Source organism: Saimiri boliviensis, chromosome 3 (genome assembly GCF_048565385.1).
Source record: "Saimiri boliviensis isolate mSaiBol1 chromosome 3, mSaiBol1.pri, whole genome shotgun sequence".
In the NCBI taxonomy this organism is placed as follows: domain Eukaryota; kingdom Metazoa; phylum Chordata; class Mammalia; order Primates; family Cebidae; genus Saimiri; species Saimiri boliviensis.
Window position 1 is genome coordinate 168,166,241 of NC_133451.1, and position 22,443 is coordinate 168,188,683.

The following is a 22,443-nucleotide window of genomic DNA, read 5'->3' on the forward strand; positions in this document are numbered from 1 at the left end:
AAGGATAGTTTGACATCCTCTCTTTCTGTTCAGATACCTTTCATTTCTTTCTCTTGCATGATTGCTCTGGCCAGAAAGACTAGTACTATGTTGTACACCAGTCGTAAGAGAATACAATTGTATTTTTTTAAATCCAGTCCTATAATCTAAGTCTCAAAGTGTGATTTTCAAATTGTGGTCTAGAGCCCCTAAAGATCCCCAAGCACTTTTGATGGTGATGGGGTATGTGAAGTCAAAACACTTTCTAAATAACAGTAAAACATTATTTGCCTTTGTCACTGTCATTCTTTCATGTGCACAGTGGAATTTCTCAGAGGCTGGGTAATGTATGACAAGAAATTGAATGCAGAAGCAAGTATGCAAATCCAGCCAAACTGTAAAGCCAGACATTAAAGAGATTTGTAAAAATACAAAACAGTGCTACTTTTCTTACTTAATACCATAGACCCAGAAAATCTGAGATAGGTCTCAGATTAGTTTAGGAAGTTTATTTTGCCAAGATTGAGAATGAACATCTGTGACACAGCCTCAGGAAGTCCTGATGTCATGTGTCCAAGGTGGTCGGGGCACAGCTTGATTCCCAGCTTGTATTTTCCCTGCTTAGTGATTCTGGCAGCCCAAGATATTTTCCTTTCTCAATACATTTTTGTTTTGGGAAATAGTTACTTTCATGGAAATTACCATTTATGTCAACATATGGTAAGCTTATTACTGTTGTTTTAAATAAATTAACAAATATTTTAAATTTTTTCTGATAAATGTTGATAGATGTGCAACCCATAAATAAAATCTACTTGAAGTTGTTACTAACTTTAACATTTTTTAAGTGTCCAGAATAAAAAATTTGAGAATGATAGCCTTAATATTTTAAAGGCTTTAAAACTTTAAAATTTTTAAGCTTTAAAATGGACCGATTTTATACTGTTGACTCAGTGTATTTATCCCTTCTTTTAATTATTTAAGGCCTAATGCATTGATTTCAATGACTCCATTTTATCTTGGCACTTGTGTGGTGATTTAACTGATGTAGAATGGCAGGTAATATATTCTGTTACTATTTTGAAGGTATATTCCATTGTCGTCTAATTTCTTTATTGTAGTAAATTGGTTGGGTTGGTTGAAATTCTTCGTAATATAATCTTGATATTTTATTATCTGTTGACTATATCTCATGGAGTAAGTGTTTTCTTATGTGCTGTGATTTATTGGTCTTCATTGGGACTTAATAGCTGAACAGCCTGGAATGAGAGAGCCAGTCACTCCAAAGACATTTTGTGGAAGCTCCCTTCAAGTGAGTGCTTTGGAGTTACCACCAATCTGAGACCACTTCTTTTTTTATTGTGGTAAAATATACATAACAAAATATTTATCATTTTAACTACTTGTAAGTATACAATTCAGTGGCATTAGAGACATTTTCAGTGTTATAGAACCATCAGCATTATCGGTGCCGAAAATTTGTTATCATCTCCAACATAAGCACTGTACTCATTAAACAATAATTCTAATTCCCTTCTCCTCTCAACACTTGCTAACCTCTGTTCTGCTTTCCATTCCTATAAATATGCCTATTCTGGATATCTCACATAAGTGAATTTGTGTAAGATTTGTCCATCTGTGCCTACTTTATTTTACTCAACGTTTTCAAAGCTCATCCATGTTGTAGCATTTATCAAACTTTCATTCTGTTTGTGGCTGAATTTCTTTTAATTTAATTTGATTTTAATTTCCCGGACACATGTGCAGGGTGCGTAGATTTGTTGCACAGGTAAATATGCCATAGTGGTTTGCTGCACCTATCAAGCCATCGCCTAGGTATTAAGCCCCACTTGCATTTGCTATTTTTCCTGATACTCTTCCTCCTCCACATCCCTGACAGGCTCCAGTGTGTGTTGCTCCCCTTCATGTGTCCATGTTTTCTCATTGCTCAGCTCCCATTTATAAGTGAAAACATGCAGTGTTTGGTTTCCTGTTCCTGTGTTAGTTTGCTGAGGATAATGGCTTTATTTTATTGTAGGTATATATCATAATTTGTCTATCTATTCATCTTTTGATGGACATGGGTTATTTCCACCTTTTGGCTTTTATAAACACAAATTGTAACATACAAATATCTTTTTGTGTCCTTGCTTTCTATTCTTTTGGATGTACTCTTAGGAGTGGAATTGCTGAGTTATATGCAAGATTTTGAGGATCTGCCAAGCTGTTTTCCACAGGAACGGCACCATTTCACATTCCCACCAGAATGCATAAGGGTTCCAGTTTCTCCACATTCTCACCAACAATGCTAATTTCTTGTCTTGGGGTTACCTGGACCTCACAGGTAGTTCATACTCAAGATCCAAACTTGTGTGGGGGCTGACTAATGCAAGTAATTCTCCAAGCATATGACTTTTTCCATATAGAGCCTATGCATATCCCAACAAGCTTTTCCCCATCAGCTCATTGCTTCAGTGGGCAGATTTTTCTCAGAACCATTTCACTGAAGTGTAGACTTCCAAGAGTCCCAAATGAAGTGTTAGGATTCAATCTGCTTCTCTCTTAGGCCCCTTTTTCCAGGGCTCCAACAAGATTGGGTGACAGATTTCCTGCTAGAGTTCCCCTTACTCAGTCTCCACATCACAAACCTGTTCCACATGCCCCCTTCATCTGTGACCCATGGGAATTTCCATGACTTTGTTGCAATTTCAGTTACACTCTCAAAATGTGTTCATTTTATTTTCCTTTTTGTGTGTGTGTTTTAATTTGTGTGAGAATATTTTCAGGTTACCTAATTCATCTATTGTCAAATTATCCCCCCAAAAAATTATGTTTGATCTTCAGGCTTAATTTTAAAAAAGCAATCATAATATGTGATTGGCAAATAGAAATATAGTTATGACTCTATTCATCTTTTAAAGATGTGTTCAATCGTCAATAAAAATGAGGGACTGTGTTAAAGGAAAAATCCTGTCTTCCCTGGTCCACAAGGGGTGTGGTTTCAAAGGCAAGAACTTCCCAGCGCCATACCTCCATCCACCTCTCCATCAGGGAACCTAGAGTTCTTTGTCTAACTTTCCCGCGCGTGGGCTAGGTTAAATTTCAGGTGTGCTCTTTTGTTTAAAAAAAAAAAAGCCTGCAAAAAACTCTGGGAGGAAGGGCCTCTGTTCGCGGCAGGACAGCCAAACCAACATCAGAGTCTAAGATCAATCACTCCAGAGAAAGTTTAAAAGAACTCCTTTCATTGAACAAGAGCATGAATGGGGTGGGAATAACTTCAAAGCTAAAACTCCACTGCACCTTACCTGTGCAGATTTCTCTCTCTGGGATCCCCTCCCACAACAACGTGGGAGCTGTCTTTCCCTCCCTACCTGTGCGGATATCCCCTCTGGATTCCCCTCCCACCGCAGCTTGGGAGCTTTCTCTCTCTGTCTCTCTCTCTCTCTCTGTCTCTCTCTCTCTCTCTCTGTAATAAATCGTCTTCTGCTAAACTCTTTGGGTTCCATATTACTTTCTCTCTCTCTCTCTCTCTCTCTCTCTCTCTCTCTCTCTAATAAATCGTCTTCTGCTAAACTCTTTGGGTTCCATATTACTTGAACTCTAAGCTCACCTCTCCGCCAGGGCCCCTTCCCCATTCTTGGGGCAAGGAAGCCCAAGAACCTCGGACTCACTGGAGAAAGAACCAGATGGGGAGGGAGCTGAGTGCATCCCCCTCCCAATCAGGGAATTGGAAGCGTCTTCAGACACCTCTCCGCTCTCCCCTTCATCCAGCAACCCGGTTACAATAATATTTACAGATCCTTATATAAGTAGGTTGGAAATTACACGATGATCAAAGCTTGGATTATTGACGTATTGCAATATTTCTCTGAGTTTTGTGGAACAGTTTCCAAAATAGACTAACATCTTAAATATGAAAATAGTTGTTCCAAGATCAAGTTAGTAAAATATTTTGTCAAGTTTGATTAAACAGATTTCTTCACTGCAGGATTTACATGTAATATATGTAATGCATATGTAAATACTGTATCTCTAAGAAATGATTTCTCAAATGTATCTTCTTGGAGCATCATGTGGTACTAAATATTCAAAGGTACACAACTTCTGGAAACCTTGACATTCATATTTAAAGATGAAATTTCTAACTTTTCCATCAAGTTATGTAATCAGGCCATTATCATTTCTGGTTCATGACATATAAATGATTCAGAAGCTTATGAATTAATGATAGGCTCTGATTCTTAGTAGCTACAGTATTATTGATATCTTAAAGTTAAACTTTTATTTCTTTTTCGTTTTGTTCTTACATGATCTCTGATACTTATTTTTGTATATCAATAATTTTAATACAATGCAAAATTGGAATACTTATCTATTTTGTTATGCAAGATTATGGGAGTATGGAAAAGGAATTGGAGATTTCAATACGGAAGGAAATTAGTTTTCCATAGCAACAGAGTCCTATTTGCTCCATAGTGATTATACCAAAATAACTTATCTGAACGCTCTGGACACTTCAAATTAATGGAAAAATTGAAGACAACATTAGAGTCTCATTACCCTATATGGTGATTTATAGATTAGGTTTAATAGCCTAAATATTCTCTCATCTGCTTAGAAATATATCTTTAGAGGTTTAAAATTAATTTTAATAATTCCACTTTTGAATGCAGTTTTTTACTTATCCAACTCATTAAAAGAATTTGCAACATTTCTGTAGGAAAATCTCTAAAGTTTAACATAATTGAAATGAGCTCAGAAATATAAAAACAAAAGGACCCTGAAAATACATGTAAATATCAAAAGAATGGAAATTACTTCATAAAAATCAGATAATTTATTGTTTATTAAGGGACTATTTTTTTCCAGTTTGTTGGGTATTATGTTTCTTAGAGTCTTCTCCTGACTTTTCCTACAAACTAGTCATGCCCCTGTTAATTAATAACTGTATCAAAATGTCAAAACTAAAAACTTTTAAAAATCACAACATATTTGAGTAGAAAAAGTCCTCACAGGAGATCTATTGAGGCCACCAAGGAGACATGGCAGGTGAGGTAAAAAGTTTACCCATGTTTATTGAGATTCTTTATCACACTGCTGAAAATTTTCAGTGATCAATGTATAAATAGGCCACTAATTCTCCCCCAAAATATTTCATTTGTATATGTGTGTATATATACCACTGACCCTCCGAAAGTATAAATCTGAAACTACATAAATATCAAGCATTGAGCTACATGACCTACTAGTTATTCCCTCTAAAATAATGTTTTCTTTCTTTTTCTCCATTTGTATACATTTCTATTTTTCTTTCAATCTCTTAGTTTCTGAATTGTTTAAATTTTAGTAAATTCCATTCCCATAAATCACTAAAACTCAAAACAAAAATGACCTTGTGAAAAATCTCATTTTATGGTAATTTCAACCAGGCAATAGCAAAGAATCCTAGCATTGGTCCAAAAGAATTCCATAGCTGCAAAACGTATGACTTCAATTGGTCACAGTCCTTTAAAAAGTTAGTCAGCCCTCACACTAAGAATATAGCTGTGCTTCAGAATTTTGTTTCTGTTTTCTTTGAAATCTTAAAATGGTAATAAGTATACCTCCCTCTCAGGTCAGGAGAATTGAATGAGATAATAGACCCAGAGTCCCTAGCTCACAGTCGGGAGCATAGTACGTGGTCAAAATAGATATTTCTTTACTTCTTTCTCTGCTTTGTAATTGCATCATTATTTCAATTCCATAAAGATGTGAAAAATATGTTTGGTTGAAATGTAATATAAAATTTAAAAATAGATGGAAGACTTTGTAACCCACTTCAAATATTTTCTCCAAGCTACTCAGGAATTAAAAAAGGATTGAAGAAACATAAGCAGAAAAGAAAAATAAAGAATTATCCCACCTTACTTGGACTTACTTGGAAGAACTAAGACGGTCAAACTAAGGATCGAGGGTTTGTCATGAAGTGCTCAGTCTATGTTTTTTAGTACTGGGAAGGAATCTGGGAGACAATTAGACATTCAGAGACCACTCTGATGCAGGGATTTTCCCATAGTCCTGTTTTTATTCAGGTATTCAACATAACATTAAGCAGCTGCTATGTAGTAGCCACTGGGATACTTGATGGTTGTCAAAGTTAATAAGAAACTAGTCATCTCTCTGATAAAATAAGCAATTGTTCTCAGAAAGCTGACATGTCTATTACAGCAGTTAAACTCCATGTGGTAAATGAAATAAGAGAGAAATGAATAGGATTGGATAATAACGCAGGGAGACCTCAGCCTGCTTGGAGGTAGAAGGAGAAATTTGGCCTTGGCTTAGTCTTTTAGAAGAGGAATTGGCCAGTCCAAGAATTGGCGGAAAGGAGAATATTCCATCCAAGGGCCTTTAGAGACAACAGGTCAAGTAGTGTGAAATAGAAAAGTATCACTAGTACAAAACTAGCAGACTTAATGGAAATTTCCTGCTGTTATTGTGAGGTTCAATGACTTCTTTCAGATGGAAATGTAAGGTGCTCGAAGAAGCAGCTTGTCAAATGTAAATTTAAAACAACACCAACAAATGATCAGATACAAATTCCCATACAGATTATTGAATAAACAAAGAAAGTGATGTGACTGATAAGATGGTCAGAACTGGCTTCATAAGACCAGAAGGAGAAAAGAAGATGAATGAAGTATCTGAAATAAGAAAGATGATGAGGCATTAGAGCAACCGGAAGAAAGCTGGAATGGCCACAGAGGGAGGAAAACAGGTAGAGTAGGTGAGAATGTGGTTGAGCTATGTTTTGTATAGAATTAATTTTTTTTCAAGCCAAAAAGACAACAGAGAAAATACATATTTAATTGTGAAGTTAGTTGAGTTTTTAATTTTAAGATGATCCCCCTTTTATGTTTTAGATATTACTAGAAAAAAATTACAATCTAATTGCATGTTAAGTTAGCTCAGGAGTTTGTAACCAGCCTGGCTAACATGGCGAAATTCTGTCTCTACAAAAAAAAAAAAAAAAAAAAAAAATTACCTGGGCCTGGTGGTGGGTGCCTGTAGTCCCAGCTACACTCAGGAGGCTGAGGCAAGAGAACTGCTTGAGACGGGGAGGTGGAGGCTGCAGTGAGCTGAGATTGTGCCACTGCACTTCAGCCTGGGCAACAAAGTGAGACTCTATCTCCAAAAAAAAAAATTAGCTCATTATTTTCTTCTCCTAACAAATTAATTACTAGTTTACTTAGGTAGCAGTTTTTTCATAAACTATTTCAAATGTGATTCAGTTTGAGAAAAATTGATTTACATATATATTTTCAGGACCATACACCTAAGAGAAACATATTTTATAATTCAACAATAATTTGTACTATGTTGTCACATTCCTTTTAACTGGTAAAAATCAGAAGAGACCCTGAAATATACAGTCACACTCCAAAACTGGTTAGTCCTCTCAGGATTACCCAATTGTAAATAAGATTTGTTCCCTGTCATATAAAACAATACCATTAAAAATTTAATGTTTTTTTGTCATTTAAAAAATTAACTTTATTTAAAGAATAGGCAGGCTGACCTAAATAGAAGTACAAAAATACCTATTTCTATCCAATCTTTTACTTTTTAAAAAGTAATTTGAGGTGCTTAGCATTGGAGAGATTAAATTAATAGTGGCAAAATATTTCAGCTGTTTCAAAATGGTCAGATCCAAACTAACCAGTTTTTGAAAAACATGAATTACATGTTACATCATTGTCTATTTGACTTTTCCCTTTTGAATATACTCTAGTTCTAGGTAGATAATCCTTTGCATTTTATGGAAGAAAAACGTTAAATGGCATGCATAAATTAAATGCTTAATAATTCTTTCATGATTGTTAAAGACATTGTTCTAATTCAATTTTTAAACTTAAAATGACTCATGGTAATTAAATAGTAATTGAATTCCAGCACTGAAAGAGTTAAGAGTTCAGTCCAAATTTCTCATTTTATACATAATGTAAATGAAGCCTAGAGAAATTCAATGACTTGACTAAATGGTATAAACTAATACATAACACCTAGACTTCTCTGACCTGCAAATTTTCTCTTCATACTCAAAGAAAATAATTTAGTCAGACATCACTTTTTCTGCCTCTAAATATGTACTGCCTGGTGGTTATCTCATTAGAATAGATGGGAAAAGAAAAATATTTCATATTCAGTGTTAAAAAATAAAACAGTGTTTATTCTTCTTTCAACAGTTAGAGAAAAGGCAGGCAATATATAAAACTTATTTTAAAAAATCAAGATCTATATTGCATGTATTTAATACCAACAAATAGTTTCAACAGTGTCAATGCTATTTTCCGGCGATAGGCAATTGCAAGTTTTAAAAATTCTTGCCTATTATTACAAAACTTCAAAAATAATCTACCTGGATAATCATTTCTATCTGCAATCAAGGAATTCACAGTTTACCTTACTCACAGACTTTCTACATGTTGTTATTGCTGTTGTGTTAATGGTGACATCATCAGTTTGAGGATATCCAGCCAAAGAATTGAGCCTCTGTCTTGACTTATCTTATGGAAAAGTTAAATAGACAATTAGATACATTAAATCCAACTCTTGAAATGCATAGCCACTTTCTAAAATAAAAAGAATTTACATTCACAAAGTAAAGAAAGGTTTTGGTTTAGAGGACTTTTTCAGAAGTCAGAGCTGAGGACTGATAGGGAGGGCCTCCAGAGACCATCTCACTAATTAATCTCTCTGGTATCCAGAGGTTTATTGTCTCCATTGGCACCTATTTGTAGGAAGAAAATAATTCTGACGGTAGATTGACTTTCAAGTTTTGTAATGCTGAACAATAAACCTAATCATTACCCAATATATCACCTATCTTTACTAAGAAATTGCTTAACAGATTTGAGATGATGGGTGAATAATATATCAAATATTTAGATATTATGGAAAGTTACTGACTCAAGAGTTTAATTATGAATATATGAAAGGAAAGTATTTTAATATTAAAAGATTATCTAAAATTACAGATTCTACAATTTCTTGGCCACTTGATCTTTTTAATCAAATTCAATTAATCTAAACTTAATAGAGCCACTTCAAATGGAAAAGTATTGCCCTAAAGAGACTTGGGTTTAAGTGTTCTTAGGGTTAAAGGTATATTTAGAAATAAATTAATGTTTCATGAAGACAAAGTGGATTATAAATTAAGAGAAAAATTCTGGTTTGTCAAAACACTTTGTAATCTAGAAATCAAAATAATCATGTGGAATATTTTTATAACCAAAAATTTACAATATAGGTCCTCTCTATTTTCTGAAGGACTAGATTAGCTCCCCCAGCAGTCACATTATTCTCCCATACTTGTCTATTTTTGGTGTCTTCTATGTAGAAAATATGTTAACTTACTTTTCAGAGATAACATCCAGAGACAGTTAAAGAAGCAGAAAATTTCATAGTCAAAATTTTTACTGTCTAATATAGCTGAAACAATGTTTCTCTGAGTTGTCTTCTGGCCCCAAATAATATTTCTAGGAAAAAAACGCAAGAGTCTTGGGGTCATCAAAAGCAGAAGAGCTATCATGTAAGACTCCTACAGAGTTTTGCTACTTAAAGATAACCTGAACCCTATCCAACCATGTTTTCATGAAGGAGGTCCTTAACCTGAAGTTTGAAATAGTTGAATGAATAATCTAAATGTATACATTCTTGAAATGTATTTTATTGATGAATTATATATATATATATAAAAATACATTTTACTATTTATTGTTTATATTCAGTACCTCTTTTGAAAAGAAATACATGTTATGCTTTCAATCTCAAATGGAGAAGACTAAATCAATCTTTCAGCTCTTGCTCTTACACTTGCCTTTTTCATGGTTCCATCTGCCTAGGTCTGGTCTGGAGTTCATCTGTATGATGCTCTGAGGCTCACTCAAAATCATCATACCCTTTGGCACTGAGACCAATGGATGGGCACCTGGCCTAATCTGGGGAGTCGAAGGCAGGCTTCTCTTACAAAAGGACATTTGAATAGAGGTCTGAGTAGTAAGTGACAGATTTAAAAAGTAGAATGAAACTAGATAAGGAAGACCATTGCGGATAGAAAGAACAGCCCTAAGGGCACAAAAATAAGGAAGAAAGCAGCACAGAATGAACCTAGTCACAGGTGCCGGAACTGGACATGGGGTAGGGAAGGAGAAGGATGATGAGAGGACTGCTAAATTTCTCACCGTCTATGAAAAGTAGACAAAAACATTTTTAACTTTGATTTCTGCATAACTATTATCTATTTGAGAAGATTTTTGAAAAAAATAAATCTTTTACACATTCTGAAATGTCAGTGAATTTACATGAGTGATAAGGAAATCAGTAAATATGGCAGTAAGAAGAGAAATGTGTAATGTGGCCAGGTAGCATAAGTATTAAAAGAGCAGGAGTATTGCCTGGAAGTGGCAATAATGAACATAAATAATGAGCTCATTCTAGGCCCCTACACATGTGAAGGTACATGTAATAAACAACTTCAGGTAAGGTGAGACAGCAGTGATAACATTTGAAGACATGGTTGAAAAAGTAGAAGATTCTTATGACAATAGAAAATGAATTATCCAAAAGAGGGATTTTGAAGGAAAAGATGAACTAGATGAACAAATGAGAGGTAAAAAAATACAGAGAAAATATGATAGTATTGTGTGTTTCCATGGAAATGGTTTCATAGGGATGGGGAAGGCAGTGATTAAAGTTGGGCTTTTCTTAGAAGAATAACTATAGGAAGTGTGGTAGAATTAGTCTACTATGCCCTCTCTAAACTTCACTTTGTCACAATTTTCCCACCCACATGAACTTAGTTTCTATCTCTACACTCCAATGAAACTACTCTCTAAATTCAACAATGACCTCCATTCTGCTCAGCCCAGTGGATAGACTTAACATAATCTAACCATCAGCAGCCTTAAGCATACTTGATCATGTGTCCCTGTCTCATGAATTCACCACTGTTCCATGGCTACTATTTCTGTTTCCTTTATTGACTTTTCCTCTTACCCTACTATGAAACTTCTTTCTCTTTTTTCACCTTTTTTCTGGATAATATCAACCAATTTCATGAGTTTAAATACCATTGTAATGATCCCCAAATTTGTATTTCCAGCCCAGACTTCCAGACTTTTCCTCTGAGTTTGAGTTACATTTATCCAACAGCTTACCTGACATCTCTAAAAAGCATTTCAAAATTAAATGATTCTCCAATTCCTTCCACTTCCATCCTGCCTCTACCATCACAATTCTGTCAGTAAATAGAACAAATAATTAAAATGGAAAACTAGCAACTATGAAAGGCACACTCTGTGTCTCTTCTTGATTTTAATGAGAGGTTTATTTTCTTTATTATAGTTATTAATGACTTAGTTATTACTTTTCAGTATAAGTCAAACAAGATTCACATCTCACAATAGCACTGCTTAGTAACTTAGTAAACTAGAGCCACATTGAGCTTGCACCTTTTAGTTCGATTCTTGCTCCATTATGATTACTATGTTTTATTCTGTTTGTCATTATTCATCTTTTATTTGAAAGAAATCTTGTCCTTGTATCATTTCTCTCACCTTTTTTTTTCTGGAGAATTATCCTTTATAGCAGCGATGTAGAGGGATGTGGCTCGTGGACTCCAGAGCCACACTGTCTGGATGCTCAGCCCACTATCACATCTTTTCAACCAAATGACCCATCTCTGTTTCTTCATCTATGAAATGGAGGTGATATTGATATTAGCTACCTTGTGAAGATGATTTATTACATACAAAGCTCATAAAATGGTTTCTGACAAGTAAGTTGTCATGACTTATGTTTATTTATTACTCTTACTCAACCATACCATTGTTTCTAATATGCCAGGGGAGGAAGAAGCCTATGCTATCACCCATTTCAGTTGTTTTCAACTAAATATTATTTTCTTTTTTCTTTCTTTCTTTCTTTTTTTTTTTGAGATGGAGTTTCGCTCTTGTTACCCAGGCTGGAGTGCAATGGCGCGATCTCGGCTCACCACAACCTCTGCCTCCTGGGTTCAGGCAATTCTCCTGCCTCAGCCTCCCAAGTAGCTGGGACTATGGGCATGCGCCACCATGCCCAACTAACTTTTGTATTTTTAGTAAAGACGGGGTTTCACCATGTTGACCAGGATGGTCTCGAACTCTTGACCTGGTGAGCCACCTGTCTTGGCCTCCCAAAATGCTGGGATTACAGGCATGAGCCACCACGCCCTGCCTATTTTCATTATTAACATTATTTTTACCTTATTCTTATATCTACAGTTCCTGGGGGAAAAATTAATAAACTGATCTTTTTAAAAAGGCAGACTATGTTGAGAAACAACAAACCCATTAAATAAAACATCAGCCCATCTTTTATAAATCAAACCAATTATGTTTCAAAATAGTAAGACAATCAGGTAACTTGTTATAAATTTTCGGACCTCACTTTGAGTAAAATAATTATTTAGGAAGTTATTTATTCCAACAACACAAATTGGATCTAATAAAGAAAAAACAGAAAGTTACAAAATTGAATTGCATCATACTCCTCAGTTACAATATTCTTCTAATTTGAAAAAAAATGTTTTAAATATTGTCTCTGAAAAAACTTTAAAAATTCCAAATATATTCCAACATGAATTGATTAATCTCAAATCTAATTTCTAAAAATAAAAAGTTATTTAAATAATATAAAGTCAATCTCTATACTTTATTTATTTTAGTTTCATTTTTAAAGCCAAACATTGTCAGGTTTTAAACATTGTATTCTTGTTAGAATTGGTCATCAGGCAAGTTTTAAAAATTTATATTAAACTCTACTAAAACAGAAATTAAAGGGCAGCCTTGAAAACATAAACTTATCTTTTACCAAGTAAGGTCCAAGGAACATATTAAGCAATGCTAGGCTCAGGTGCCATTTTAAAATAGTTTTGGCACAACAATTGGAAAAATTGAGAGCTCAGAACTAACTGTGTCATACATAATGCCAGTAAGCTTTTATTTTGCCTAAGCGCATAGATGATAATCAGATGGATTGTTTTAATAAGAATTCCATAAACGAAAACCATAATAGTTCTTCTAAGGTTTTATAATATTTTGCTGACTTTAAAATAGGCATGGAAGTGGTTCTCTGGATTATCTATCAATTATTACATTATGAAATATAAGTAATTTGAGTATGATGCCCTTCAACCTTGATAGCTTTTCTTTTTGAAAATGCATGTAAAATAAAGTTAGTGCTTTCATCAGACATATGAGGAGTACCCTAAGCAAGAATAGTCTTATTATAGGTTTTAAGGAGTTTACAATTGTGATAAAGACATAAATTTTTCTCATGAAGGCAATAATCAATTAGGAGAGAAGATCTGAAAATGTTTAAATGGAATATGGGCAGCGCACAGTGGCAAGCACCTGTATTTTTAGCTACTTCAAAGATGAGGTGGGAAGATCATTAGAGCCCAGGAGTTTGAAGTTTCAGTGAGCCACGACTGCAACACTGCACTCTAGCTTGGGTGTCAGAGATCTTATCTCAAAAATAAAATAAAATAAAGGAATAGGTGCTGTGGGGATACCATCAGTATTGTGGCTAAATTTCATATACTTTTTCATAGTCAAATACATTAGGATAATTAGTAGTCACCATTAAATGTAATAATTATGGCCAAGATAATTTGCTTGTTGCCATGAGAATATTCTACACTCATTAATTAATTATTAAATTATATAAAAAGACAGATGAAGTTACCAGATATATTTTAATTTTAAATACTTGAATTGTTGTAGTAATTATTCTCCTCACAGTAAAATAATGGAACGGGTATTTACCTATCACCTTATGAATTAAAGAAAACTCCTTAAAGAGCAAATTTAACAAACACCACCAACTTCAGTGTCTCAAAAACTTCACTATAACTGCATGTTATAAAGACAGAAATTCACAAGAAAAAGAAGAGAGGTGACAACAGTAACAAATTCTTGGGACCTGAAAAATACAATGAGAATGCTTCTTCCAAAATCTGCCGTAAATAAATATATACCATGGAATACTACTCTACAATTAAAATGAACAAACTACGGATACATGCAACAAAGATATGAAATCGACAAATATGCTAATGAACAAAGCCATTTTAAAGATCTGCATGTTGTATAATTGCATGTATATCAAATTTCCATGAAACAAACTATGGAGTCAGAAAACAGATCAGTAGTTGTCTGATGCTGAGGATAAAAGAAAAGATTGACTGCAAATGTGCAGAATTAACTTTTAAGAGAAAAGAAAGAAGTCAGAAAAGGTTACATATGGTATGATTCCAATTATGTAACATGAAAAGGTAAAGCTGTGGAGACAGTAAAAACATCATTGGTTACCAGGGCCTCAAAGGACTGGAGATAGTTTGGTAATTTCCTATTTACAAACAAAAAGAGGGTCTGGGTGTGCTGGCTCACGCCTGTAATCCCAACACTTTGGGAGGCAACGGAGGGTGGATCACCTGAGGTCAGTTTGAGACCAGCCTGACCAACATGGTGAAACCTCGTCTCTACTAAAAATACAAAAATTACCTGGGCATGGTGGCATGTACCTGTAATCCCAGCTACTGAGGAGGCTGAGGCAGGAGAATCTCTTGAACCTGAGAGGTGGAGGTTGTAGTGGGCAGAAATCACGCCACTGCACTCCAACCTGGGTGACAAAGCGAGACTCTGTCTCAAAAAAAAAAAAAAAAAAAAAGAGAGTTGGAGAAGGGATGAATAGGTGAAGCACGGAGACTTTTAGGATGCTAAAACTATTCTACATTGAACTGTGATGGTATTAATACATATATGACATCATGCATTTTTCAAAACTTACAAAACGGTACAATGGAAAGATTGAAACTTGACGTAAACCATGAGTTTCAGTTAAGAATAATATAGCAATTTTGTTCATGAATTATAACAAATGTACCACACTAATGCAAGATATTAATAATAAGGGAAACTGTATACAGGGTGGGGTGGGGGCAGGGGAAAGCAGGTATATGGAACTCCAGGCTACTACTCTGTCTACTATACCCTTACATTTTCTGTAAATCTAAAACTGTACAAAAAATAAATGCTTGGAATATTTTGAGTTTTAGTTTTTCAATAATGACTATAAAATAAAAGAATTTCAGATCTGTGAGGCATCCTTTCCCTTCCGGGCCCAAAGAATAAATATACACATTTCCCTCCTGCTACCATCAAATCTGTTTTCCTTTTCCTCACAGCAAATCTTCTTAAAAGAATTAACTATATTCAGTGTCTCCATCTCTTCCTCTTTATGCTATCTATACTGATTTCACATTTATTATTATTGAAGAAGACAATCAGTGGCCTCCTTCCAATGGATGCTTTTCAATGCTGATATTTTACTTTGTGCAGCATTTTAATATTTTTCTCAGGGCTTTCAGGGACAAATAAAATAGAATAGAATGTATAAATTTTGAATTTGTCTCTACAGCTTTTTAATATATGTATTCACCTCTGTGACAACCACCCCAATCAAGTGTTAGAACATTTTCATTGCACCAGAACATTCTCTGTTTTCCTTTTGTAACCTCCTTTTTCAAAAGTCTGACTTCTATTATCATTGATTTGATTTATCTGTTTTAGAACTTTATATAAGTGGAGTCATAAAATATGTACCTCTTCATATCTAGCTTCTTTTACTCAAAGCAGATATACTACTATGAGATGGATAACAAAAATAAACAGAAGCCTAGGATCCAGAGGCCCAGAAAAGCTGTCCAGCAGAGACAGAGTCTTGAATGCTCATGCTCCATATCACACTGTAGCTGACGGTCCCCAAAAGCACTTCTCTTGGGTTTGTAGACCCTGGGCACCACTTGGCTTACTGGCTCCAAGCATTGCAGAGCATCTATTCTAAGAGGATGATATGGTTTGGCTCTGTGTCCCCACGCAAATCTCATTTTGTAGCTTCCCTAATTCTCACATGTGTGGGAGGAACCCTGTAGGAGATGGCTGAATCATGGGGATTGGTATTTCACATGCTGTTCTCGTGACAGTGAATTGGTCTCATGAGATCTGGTGGTTTTAAAGATGGGAGTTTCTCTGTACAAACTCTCTCTTTGCCTGCTGCCATCCATGTAAGACATGACTTGCTCCTCCTTGCCTTCTGCCATGGTTATGAGGCCTCCCCAGCCATGGGGAGGAAAGAGGCTTAAGTCCAGTTAAGCCTCTTTCTTTTGTAAATTGCCCAGTCTCATGTATATCTTTATCAGCAATGTGAAAATGGACTGATACAGTAAATTGGTACCTGTAGAGTGGGGTGCTGCTGAAAAGATATCCAAAGATGTGGAAGCAACTTTGGAACTGGGTAACAGGCAAAGGTTGGAACAGTTTGTAGTGCTCAGAAGAAGAAAGAAAAATGTGGAAAAGTTTGTAACTTCCTAGAGACTTTTTGAATGCATTTGACCAAAAGCCAGAAACAATATAAACAGTAAGGTCCAGGCTGAGGTGGTCTCAGATGGAGATGAGGAACCTGTTGGGAACTGGAGCAAAGGTGACTCTTATTGTGTTGTAGCAAAGAGACTGTTGGCATTTTGCCCTTGCCCTAGAGATTTATGGAACTTTGAAGTTGGGAGAGATGACTTGGGTTATCTGGCAGAAGAAAATTCTAAGCAGCAAACTATTTAAGAGATGACATGGGTGCTGTGAAAGGCATTCAGTTTTATAAGGGAAGTAGAGCATAAAAGTTTGGAAAATTTGTAGTCTGACAATGCATTAGAAAAGAAAATCCCATTTTCTGAGGAGAAATTCAAGCTGGCTGCAGAAATGTGTATAAGTAATAAGAAGAATGTTAATCCCCAAGACAGCGGTGAAAATGTCTCCAGGGCATGTCAGACGTCTTCACTGAAGTCCATCCCAACACAGGCCTGGAGACCTAGGAGAAAATGGTTTCATGGAATGGGCCCAGAGTCCCCGTGCTGCGTGCAGCCTAGGGACTTGGTGCCCTGCATCCCAGCTGCTCCAGTCATGGCTGAAAAGGGCCAATGTAGAGCAGGGGTCATGGCTTCAGAGGGTCCAAGCCCCAAACCTTGGCAGCTTCCACATAGTGTTGGCCCTGCGACTGCACGGAAGTCAACAATTGAGGTTTGGGAACCTCTGCCTAGATTTCAGAGGATGTATGGAATGCCTGGATGCCCGGGAAGAAGTTCGCTGCAGGGGCAGGGCTCTCATGGAGAACCTTTGCTAGGGCAGTGCAGAAGGGAAATGTGTGGGATCAGTGCCCCACTGGAGCACCAACTAGTGGAGCTGTAAGAAAAGGGCCACTGTCTTCCAGACCCGAAAATGGTAGATCCACTGACAGCCTGCTCCTTGTGCTTGGAAAAGCCTCAGACACTTGCTGTCAACCCATGAAAGTAGCCATGAGGGAGGCTGTACCCAGCAAAACCACAGGGGTGGAGCTGCCCAAGACCATAGGAACCCACCTCTTGTATCAGCGTGATCTGGATGTGAGACATGGAGTAAAAGGAGATCATTTTGGAGCTTTAAGATTTAACTGCCCCACTGGATTCCTGACTCACATGGGTCCCTTTGTTGTGGCCAATTTCTCTCGCTTGGAATAGCTGTATTTACCCAATGCCTGTACCTCCATTGCATCTAGAAAGTAACTAACTTGCTTCTGATTTTATAGGTTCATAGGCAGAAGGGACTTGCTTTGTCTTGGATGAGACTTTGGCCTGTGGACTTTTGAGTTAATGCTGAAATAAGTTCAGACTTTGGGGAACTTTTGGGAAAGCATGATTGATTTTGAAATGTGAAGATATGAGATTTGAGAGGGGCCGGGGTGGAATGATACGGTTTGGCTCTGTGTTCCCACACGAAACTCATTTTGTGGCTCCCATAATTCCCATGTGTTGTGAGAGGGACCCAGTGGGAGATGATTTAATCAAAGGGACATGTCTTTCCTGCACTGTTCTCGTGATAGTAAATGGGTCTCATGAGATCTGCTGGTTTTAAAAATGGGGGTTTCTCTGCACAAGCTCTCTCTTTGCCTGCTGCCATCCACAGAAGATGTGACTTGCTTCTTCTTGCCTTCTGCCATGCTTGTAAGGTCTCCCCAGCCATATAGAACTGTAAATCCAATTAAACCTCTTTCGTTTGTAAATCGTCCAGTCTTGGGTATGTCTTTATCAGCAGCTTGAAAACCAACTAATACAGAGGAACAAAGATATTGGCTGGATTTTTTCCAGAGATTTCATCCTTATCTTAGAATGTTGTGATGTCAGTATATTCAGCAGAATTGCAAACAACAGGAGGAAGAACTGGGTCAACTGAGGGCACCCATGGACTTATTCTCCTGTCCTTGCTAAGTTGGTTTCAGGGTTCTCTGGCCTCATAAAGCTAGCTGGAAAGCACTTTCTCTTCCTGTATACTCTGAAAGACCTTGTACAGGATATCTTGCTTTTTCCTTTATTGTTTGGTAGACTTCATTAGTAAAGCTATCTGGGCCCAGAGTTTTCTTTGTGGAAATGTTTTTAATTGTAGATGCAACTTTATTAACAGGTATGGAATTTCTGTAGTGTCTATTTATTTTTGGATTCATTTCAAAAAATTGTATTTGTCAAGGAATATATATTTCTCTCAAGTTGTCAAATTTATTGAAGTAACATTGTTTATACTACCCCATTTATTCTTATTCTTTTTAATCTATAATCACACATCTCATTTTATTGCTGATATTGATTATATTTTTTGCTTTTTCTTAACTGGTCTTGCTAGAGTATCACAACTTTGTATTAATCTTTTCAAAGAATTGACTTTTGGATTTGTTATTATTTTTCTGTTGTTCATCTGTTTTGTATTTCACTGATTTCTGTTCTCATCATTGGCATTTCCTCTTCTACAATCATGAAGTTTAATTTGCTCTTTTCTATCTAGCTCTCTGAAGTGTAAGATTAAATTTTTTAAATAAAATTATTTTAGTTTCTAATATTTGCATGTAGTATTAAAATGTTTTCTCTTATCAAGGCTTTAGCTGCATCCCACAAATTTTAATATGTTGTATTTTCAACCTTGTTTGATCTAAAATATTTTAAAATTTCCCTTATGATATCTCCTATGGGTTATTTTAAAAGTTATTTCTTAATTTTTAAATATTTGGGTATTTCCCAGTTATTATTTAAACTCTGATTTTCTAGTTTAATTTTATTTAAGTCAGAGAACATATTCTGTATGATTTCAATCCTTTGAAATATTTTGCAACTTAATTTATGACCCAGTTTATGGCCTATTTTGGTGAGTGTTGAAAATGCATTTAAAAATTGTGTATCAAAGGTCAGGAGATTCAGACCATCCTGGCTAATGTGGTGAAATCCCGTCTCTACTAAAATAAAAAAATAAAAATAAAAAAAATAAAAAAAAATAAAAAATAGCCAGGCTTGGTGGTGCTCCTGTAATCCAAGCTACTTGGGAGGCTGAGGCAGAGGAGTCACTTGAACCAGGGAGGCAGAGGTTGCAGTGAGTTCAGATCGAGCCACTGCTCTCCAGCCTGGCGATAGAGCAAGACTCCACCGTCTCACAAAATATATAAATAAGTAAAAATAAATAGGCTGGGTGCAGTAGCTCACACCTGTAATCCCAGCACTTTGGGAGGCCAAGGTGAGCAGATAACCTGAGGTTGAGAGTTTGAGATCAGCCTGGCCAACATGGAGAAACCCCGTCTCTAGTAAAAAACACAAAATTAGCTGGGCATGGTGGTGGATGCCTGTAATCCCAGCTACTCAGGAGGCTGAGATAGAAAAATCTTGAACCCAGGAGGCCAAGGTTGCGGTGAGCCGAGATTGCACCATTGCACTCTAGCCTGGCCAACAGGAGCAAAAATCTGTCTCAAAAATAATAATAAAATAAAATAACGTGTATACTGCAGTTACTGAGTATGTTGTACTATCCATTTCAATTACATCAAGCTGCTTAATAGGTATTATTCAAATCCATCATATAGTCATTGATATTTTTGTATGTTTTATTTACAGATTTCTGAGAGAGGAGTGTTAAAATTTCTAGCTATGATTATGGATTTGTCTGTTCTCCCTTTTACTTCTGTTTGATTTTGTCTCAAGTATTTTGAATCTATGTTACTAGGGGCATTTGCATTTAGAATTATTATGTTTTCCTGATGAGTTGACCCTTGGGTTGTTATGAAATGTTGTCTTTATTCCTGGTAATACTTATTGGCTTGAAGTCTACTTTATCTGACATTAATATAGCCACAATAATCTTTTTATTATAAGCTTCCCAATCCTTTTATTTCCGAACTCTTTGCATTCTTATGTTTAAAGACTAGATAATGTCAGGCTGGATTATAAAAGAACATTCAATTATAAACTGCTTTGTTGGGTCTTGTTTTTAAACTAAATCTGACATGATATTTTCTGTACTTTAAATGGAGTTTTAATTCTATAAATATTTAATGTAATTATTGATATTGTTGAACATGTGTTTTCCGCCATGCTGGCTGATTACTGTTTGTCCAGTCACTTTTTCCTTTGCTCCACATTTCATGGCTTTTTATGTGTTATCTAAATATTTTTAGTATACCATTTTTTCTATTCTGTTGGCTTTTTCATTGTGTATGGCTTCTAAGTGATTACTTAGAGATTACAATATCGAGTCTAAATTTATCACAATGAACCCGAAATTTAACTGTTTACAACTTCAAAAACAATGTCAGGACCTTATATATGTCTCTTTTCCCATTGTGCTATTGTCATATACTTTACTTCTTTATCATTTCAAAGTCTTCAATGCATTGTTACTGTATTTGCTTGAAACAGTGAGATAAAAATTTTAAAAGTTTTAAATTATTCATCCACATATTTACCCTTTTGTGTGCTCTCCATTTTCTTTATGGAGATCCAGTCTTCCATCTGGGCTTACTTCTTTTCATCTTAAAGAAACTTCCTTAATTTTAATTGTTCATGTTTTCTTCCTAGTGATGAATAGCCTCATGTTTTGCTGCCTGAAAACATTTTCATTTGCATTTGCAAATTGACCAATACTTTTACTAGGTAAAGAAGTGTGTATTGACTTTCTTCTGGCTTCCATCATTATTTGTAGTCAGTTATTTCTCATTCTTATCCAAGACTATTTGTAAGGTTTTTCTCTTTATCTTTGGCTTTAAATAGTTTGACTATGATGTACCCAGGGAAGCTTTTCTTTGTAATTACTCTGCCTGGTGTTCACTGAGCTTTTTAGTTCTATGATTTTAGATTTTCAACCAGCTACTTCTTTAAAAAAAAATTATTGCCTTGTCTCTCTTCATACATATATCTATATATATACACACACACAAACAGACATACACACACACATATACATATATATACACACACATATACATATATATATTTTATATATATATATTTCCTACCTCATTCACCTTTTTCTCTCCTGGGATACCAATTACATGCATACTAGACTGTCTATATTTGTTTTCAGATATTTGCTTTTCTGTTCAGTTCTGTTAAAAAGATAATTTTTAAATTAAATTAAATAATTTTCTAAGTATCTTTTTATATCCTTCAGTTGTATTATTTCCATTGACCTGTCACTAATAACTTCTTCTGTTTAATGTAGTCTGCTATTACTCCAATCCAATAAATTCTGCATGACAGATATTCTTAAATTAATTTATTTTTGAGGGCAGCTTTAGGATCACAGCAAATTTGAGCTTATTCACCAAAATTCCTATAAAAGAAAATTGATGGGAAAGCAGGGCTCTTATGTTTCTTTTGGATTTCAATCCATTCTGTCAGCCTAACTTGACTGTTTTCCCTTTGTCCCAACAATTTTTCTTTGCCAAATTGTTGGGACAAAGGGAAAACAGATCTCCAGACTAACCTCAGAATCCAAGTGACCATTGACTTGTGATAATCTAGATAAATTTATCTAATTTTGGAATTCAGTTTCTTTAGAGTTATTTGATTCTACAACTCTTTGATGACTTTAAATACAAACATTGTATTAGTACATTCTCAGACTTTTATAAAGAACTGCCTAAGGCTAGGTAAGTTATAAGGGAAAGAGGTTTAATTGACTCACAGTTCCACCAGGCTGAGGAGGTTGCAGGAAACTTACAATCATGGCAAAAGGGGAAGCAAACACATCCTTCTTCACATGGTGGGAGGAGAAAGAAGTGCTGAGCAAAAGGGGGAAAAGTCCCTCATAAAACCACCAGATCTTGTGAGAACTCACTTAGTATCATAAGAACAGTATGGGGGTAACCACGCCCATGATTCAATTATCTCCCAGCAGGGCCCTCCCATGACACATGGGGATTATGGGAACTAGAATGCAAAATGAAATTTGTGTAGGGACACAGCCAAACCATATCAAACATTATTTTAGTTTATCCATAGCTACAGGGAAATCAATGGTCATTTCAACCTGTAACCTAACCAGA